Source organism: Trichosurus vulpecula, chromosome 6, assembly GCF_011100635.1.
Source record: "Trichosurus vulpecula isolate mTriVul1 chromosome 6, mTriVul1.pri, whole genome shotgun sequence".
Taxonomy (NCBI): Eukaryota; Metazoa; Chordata; class Mammalia; order Diprotodontia; family Phalangeridae; genus Trichosurus; species Trichosurus vulpecula.
Window position 1 is genome coordinate 120,681,592 of NC_050578.1, and position 6,546 is coordinate 120,688,137.

Consider the following 6,546-nt stretch of genomic DNA (forward strand, 5'->3'; position numbering starts at 1 on the left):
TAGCCCTTTGGGCATATTTCTAAATTATTCTCCAAAATAGTTGGAAGAATTCTCAACTCCACCAACAGTTTATTAGTTTATTTATTTTTCCTTATCCACTCGAGCATTTGTTACTTCTGATAAATACGAGGTGGCATCCCAGAATTGTTTTAATTTAAATTTTCTATGCAACAGTGATTGAAAACATTTTACATGACTTTTGATACCTTTATTTTTTTTTCAGTGCTGACAGTCTGTCAATTTTTATTGTATAAGCCAAATAGACGGGTACTATGTACAGAGGAGATATGGGAGGATCGTTTCTTAGTCTCTTCCTCCTTGGACAAAGTCTTGATGATCTCCTCTTTCTTAGCCTGCAGACGCTCTTCCCGACGCTTTCGTGCTTCCTTAGTCTTGGACAGGCGAGCTTCAGCCTTGTCAGCCAAGAGCTTCTTCCGGGCCTTGTCTGCCTTCAGTTTATGAATGTGCTCCATGAGGATCCGCTTATTCTTAAACACATTTCCCTTCACCTTCAAGTACAGGCTGTGGTACATGTGGCGGTCAATCTTTTTGGATTTCCGGTATCTTCGGAGCAGATGACGCAGAATCCGCATTTGCCTCATCCATATCACCTTCTCAGGCATACGAGCATTGGCAGTACCCTTTCTCTTACCAATACCCATGTGCCTGCCCTTCCGTCGAGCCAGAGTATTTTTCCGCCATCTAGCACAAGAGTGCACAGTAACGGGCTTCCGGATGATCAGACCATCTTTAATCAGCTTCCGGATCTGCTGACGGGAATTGGCATTGGCAATTTCATTGGTCTCATTGGGGTCAAGCCATACCTTCTTCTTTCCACATCAAAGGACACTAGAGGCAAGCCTCTTCTGAAGCCTGAGCATACTCATGGCTGCAGCCGAGCGCGGAAAAGGACTTTTGTTATCTTTAATATCTTATTTTGAAAACTGCCTGTTCATATCCTCTGACCATTAATCAATTGATGAATGTCTCTTATTTTTCTAAAAATATGACTCAGTTTCCTATATATTTATTTTATATGTTTCTTAACATTAATTGATTAAATAGTCCAAATTTCTACTTTTATTATTCAGGGATTGTGTCTAAAACACAGTCATGAAAATAAAGGATTTCTCTGGATGGAAGGAATTAAATTTAGAACAATACATTTTTAACAATTGCCTTTTAAAATAATTAAGATTTATTATGGTTTTTTTTCAGTTTCAAAAATCTTTTAAATTTTTTTATTTAATATTTTTAGTTTTCAGCATTGATTTATGTAAGAGTGTGAATTAAAAATTTTCTCCCCATTTCTACCATCCCCCCAACTCTAAGATGGCATATATTCTAATTGCCCCATTCTCCAATCAGCCCTCCCTTCTGTCACCCCACTTCCCCCCCATCCCCTTTTCCCTTACTTTCTTGTAGGGCAAGATAAATTTCTGTGCCCCATTGCCTGTATATCTTATTTCCTAGTTGCATGCAAAAACTTTTTTTTAACATCTGCTTTTAAAACTTTGAGTTCCAAATTCTCTCCCTTCTTCCCTCCCCACCCACCCTCCCTAAGAAGGCAAGTAATTCAACATAAGCCACATGTGTATCATTATGTAAAACCCTTCCACAATACTCATGCTGTGAAAGACTAACTATATTTTGCTCCTTCCTATCTTGTCCCCCTTATTTAATTTTCTCCCTTGACCCTTTTCTTTTATGTGTTTGCTTTTGATTACCTCCCCCCCAATCTGCCCTCCCTTCTATCGCCACCCCCCCCCTTTTTTATCTCCTTCCTTCTTCTTTCCTCTGGAGTAAGATACTCAATTTAGTGTGTATGTCATTCCCTCTTCAGGTAAAATATGATGGGAGCAAGATTCAATCATTCCCCCTCACCTGCTCCATCTTCCCTTCCAGCAGAACTGCTTTTTCTCAACACTTTTATGTGAGATAATTTACCCCATTCTATCTCTCCCTTTCTCCCTCTCTCAATATATTGCTCTTTCATTCCTTAATTTTGTTTTATTTTTTTAGATAGCATCCCTTCATATTCAACTCACCCTGCAGTCTGTAGCTGTAGCACCTCCCCTGCCTCTGGAGTGGTAGCTGAACTGCGAACTCCTTTCACTCTGTCCCCACATTTTTTCCCACTAACCTTCTCTGTTGTCTTCGGTGTTTGTGGGTTGAGAAGTCTGGTAACTGCCGCAGCTCAACGATTCAGGGCTCTAGGGCGTGTTCCACCTGGCTCTTGGTCTGGTTGGTCTGGGTGCAGACCACACTGGGCTCTGATCTGCTCTGCTCCACTCCCAGCTCTGTGTGATAGACCTTACCCAGAGACCATCCAGGCTGTCCTGGGCTGGAGCCCTGCTTCCCTCTGTTATTCCATAGACTCTGAAGTTCTAGAATTTGTTGAGAGTCATTTTTATGGGTGTTTGGAGGGTCCTGGGGGAGAGCCCTAGGCAAGTTCCTGCTTTCCAGCTGCCATCTTGGCTCTGCCCCTCAAAATTTATTTTTAATGATGCCTAGAAATCATGCTTTATATCAGAATTGTGAAGGATTTTTGATAGTTAAGAGTTAATGAATTTCTTAAGAATTAGACCTATTTCTTCATCCCCCCCCCAATCCGTACCTGTACACATCATTCAATGTCCTTTCTCCATTACTTTGAAATTGTTGTCTCTTTCACTCTACCATGATACCTACAATTATTTTCCTCTTCTCTCTGCTTCTCAGCATTCCTATATTTCTTTATCATGTCAGGAATACCTTCCTTTTCTATAGCCCTTTTTACCAAGCACCTATAGTATCCTATTTCCTCAAGCTTCTAAGAGTAATCTACCACATTATGAAGAAGCTCATGTCTATAAATCTTCCAATTCTGACCTAGAGCTTCAGCTTAATTTATTGTCTGGAGGCTAAAATACCTTCCTATATCCAACTACTCTAATTGTAGGCAATTGGACATGCATAGTATTGAGAGTTATATTAGAAAATAGATTTTTAAATACAACTAAAGCATATTGGGAAAATTTATTCTACCAAATGAATTGATCACTTAGCTATAAGAATATTAGGGACAGACAGGTGGCACAGTGGCTAGAGCATCAGCCTGGATTCAGAAAGAATCCTCTTCATAAGTTCAAATCTGGCATCAGAACGTACTAGCTCTGTGACCCTGGAAAATCACTTAACTCTCCTTGTGTTTAGTTTCCTCATCTGCAAAATGAACTGGAGAAGGGAATGGTAAACCACTCTGGAATCTCTGCCACAAAAACCCCAAACAACTACAAAAAAGTTGAAATAAACTGAAACTCCTGAACAACAACAGAATATTAAGTGCTTTCCACAAGCTGTGTTCTACTCTATCGGAGAATAAGGGCAATTCAGGGATCCTCCATTAATGAATTGGTTGAATGAGTCCTTAGAGATGACATGAAGATTTTGATAGGTGGATTAGAAGAAAATGTTTTGGAGTAGAAAGGACAAGCAATCACAGAACTGTCATCTGATGTCATTTCATTCAATTCAAACTTCGTAGTACAGGTTATTAACATTATTTTTTTTTTCATTACAGACACCTTTGATAGATAAATGAAACCTACAGATGCCTTCTCTGAATAATGTTTTTGCCTATATTCAAAATGGAAAGGAACACTAAATTTCAATTAGAGGGCGGTTAAAGTAAAATAAAGATTTTTTCCCCATCTAAATTCACAGAATCTCTGAAATATATTCACAGACCACTTTGGGGACACTCTAGGTTAAGAGTCCATGATCCATAGGTAACTAATTGTTACAGCTTCAGAGTCCTTTGCACAATCTCTAATCAATTACAGCTTTTGATGTTCATTAGCACAAATGGTACTGCATACAGAGAGGCAAAACTGATACTAGGGGGTAGAGTCTAGAGAGAGTACAATCATCAAAAGTAAAAGTCTAGCAGATCTCTGCCCAATGACTACTATCAAAGAGATGAAAATTTCTCAATGCCAGAGATACATACCATTTATGTCATTTCCATCAGCACCTAAAGCTCCACTGATAGACCCATGCAATGGGATGGAAATGTCCTAAGCTCCAGATTGATGAGAGGTCTCCCTTTCTAGCCATATCTATTTCATGATTCTTCACTCTACCATTAGCCTCTAACAGGTCTAATAGATCATCTCCAGTCTCTTCTAGGGCCCTGAAATCCTGATTGATGAGAGTTCTCAAAATTTATGCTGATCCAGACCCAATGTGATTCTTTGTGGATATCATCATGCCATATCACCAAATTCATGTTCTCTACCACTTTGTCTCTAGCTCTAAGGACCATAATCTAATCAACACTGTCATTCTTGGAAAATGCATGCAAACCAGGTGTTTTATGACTCCATTCACCACCCTTTTGGACTTCAGGTAGAGTATATATACGTACGTGTGTATGGGGCAAACACCTATACATAGAGAGTACTCTCTCATAAATGAAATGTAAGATTTGTGCAGAAGATCTTGATTCACTTTTTGAATTTGTATCCCCAATGTGAAGCAAATATCCAGCACCTAATAAGCGCTTAGTAAATTCTTTTATTCTTCTTTCTTCCTTCAATTCTTTCTTCTTTTATTCCTTCCTTTCTTTCATTTATTTATTCATTCATTCCTAACTTCCTTGAACCAATCCATACATAGTATGATTTTGAAGGCTTTTATCATCCAAGTTCTATTTCTCTTCACTCTTTCCAGTTCATCAATGTCTCCTTAAGGTATGAGCCTAAAACTGAACACACCACTCCATTTGTGGTATAATCAGGGAGCTATATAGGACTATCCTTTCTTTGGTCCTGGATACAATGACTGTGCAGAGACTCCTTTTTATGTAACCTACAGAACTCTCTGCCTTGCCCATTCTTAGTTCAGTTTCTTAATGTGAATAGGTTACCACATACCATATATGTATGATGTATTTAGGGGTAAAATTTGAGCAGTGAGCAACTGCTCATCAACTGAGAACATTGTTATCCATTAGTACCAGTATCTCGACTCAAGATATATCAGTGTCAGGACTCAGTAGTTATGACACTGTCCGCATCACATAAATTGTCATGACCACTCTCCGAGCTTTAGTTCATTGTGTGTAAAATGAAACATTTAAAAAAACAACTTTTTCACTTCTAATATTTAATAGTTTAAAGTTAAGTTTCAGAGGTTACATTCTTATGATTACATATATTTACAAATAAACACTAAAGCAAATAGGTTATAATTGTAATGATTATTCTATCTGGTTTGTTAGAATGTACATATCTAGCTAGCTACTTGTACATATACACACACTTGCATAAGTGTATATACATTCCCACAATCGCATATGTGAATAAAAGTACATACCTACATTACTTGCATATTGTTTGGAAGATTTATTTTAATGTATTTCAAAGTGTTGGATAGTAAATTAAATTTAAAAATATATAATGAAATTTTATTAAGATTTTTTAAAAGAAGATCTGAAATAAAATTCATTTTTCACTCTGAACAAAAGACAGGGAGACTCTCTTTTCAGAAAGATAATTTCTTGTATTTATTTACACATTATGTCAGGGGCCTCGAAAATCAGTTATATAAAATACATATAAATGAAATGCTTTTAATTTCTGATCAAAAAAGCCAAGGAAGAAACATTAACATAAATAACATTTAAACATCACTAAAAGCATGTGGATATAAATACAAGACTTATACTTTGAAGAGAGTTAGTATATTCTGCACTCTCCCACTTGCTCCTTTTCAACACTGTTATTCTCCAGCCCAATAATGAATAATTTCCCCATTTTTTGAACACAGAATCATTTTCATTAAAACATAATAATAGCCATAGAGGAACACTGATGATGAAAATTAAAAGTGAAGGCAATGCTGCCTACTGCAGTAACCACAATTTTGAGAATGAAACAATCAGAAATAAATATATTCTTCTTTCCAAAACAAAAAAAAATCAAGGCAAAATGGAATATCCATGAATGTAAACAACAGGAAATTTGAGGGACAGGTAGGAAAATTAAATGAGCACAAGTAAGGGCAAAATTCAGCCAAGCATTAGAGAAAGGAAGGGAAGGAGGAAGGGAGGAAAGGAGGGATGAAGAAATAAAAGATGGAGGAAGAATGGAAGGAAGGAAGGAAGGAAGGAAGGAAGGAAGCAAGGAAGGAAGGAAAGGGGACTTCACATTTTTCTTTGACATAAATTTTTCTGATTCCTACAATGTACTCCGTATTGCATGGTGGAATACCCCTCCTCACCTCTAACCCACAAACTTATAGTCTGCCTAAGGTTACTTGAAGCAAGCTTTCATTCTGCTTCTTTCAACACATGTTTATTGAATGAAACGTATGTGTAAGACACTACAATAAGCACTGTAATGGTGTAGAAAAAAAGTAAGGGGGGCAGAGCCATGATAGCAGATGAAAAGCAGGGACTTTCTTAAGCACTCCCCCAGATCCCTCCAAAAACCTGTAAAAATGGCTCTGAACAAATTCTAGAGCTGCAGATACCATGAAATAGCAGAGGGAAGCAGGGCTCCA

At 37.6% G+C, this 6,546-nt stretch overlaps 1 pseudogene; it reads right to left on the reverse strand.

The window, feature by feature from the left end:
• Positions 1-236: 236 nt before the first annotated feature.
• LOC118854727 lies at positions 237-892 on the reverse strand (annotated as a pseudogene).
• Positions 893-6,546: the final 5,654 nt, after the last annotated feature.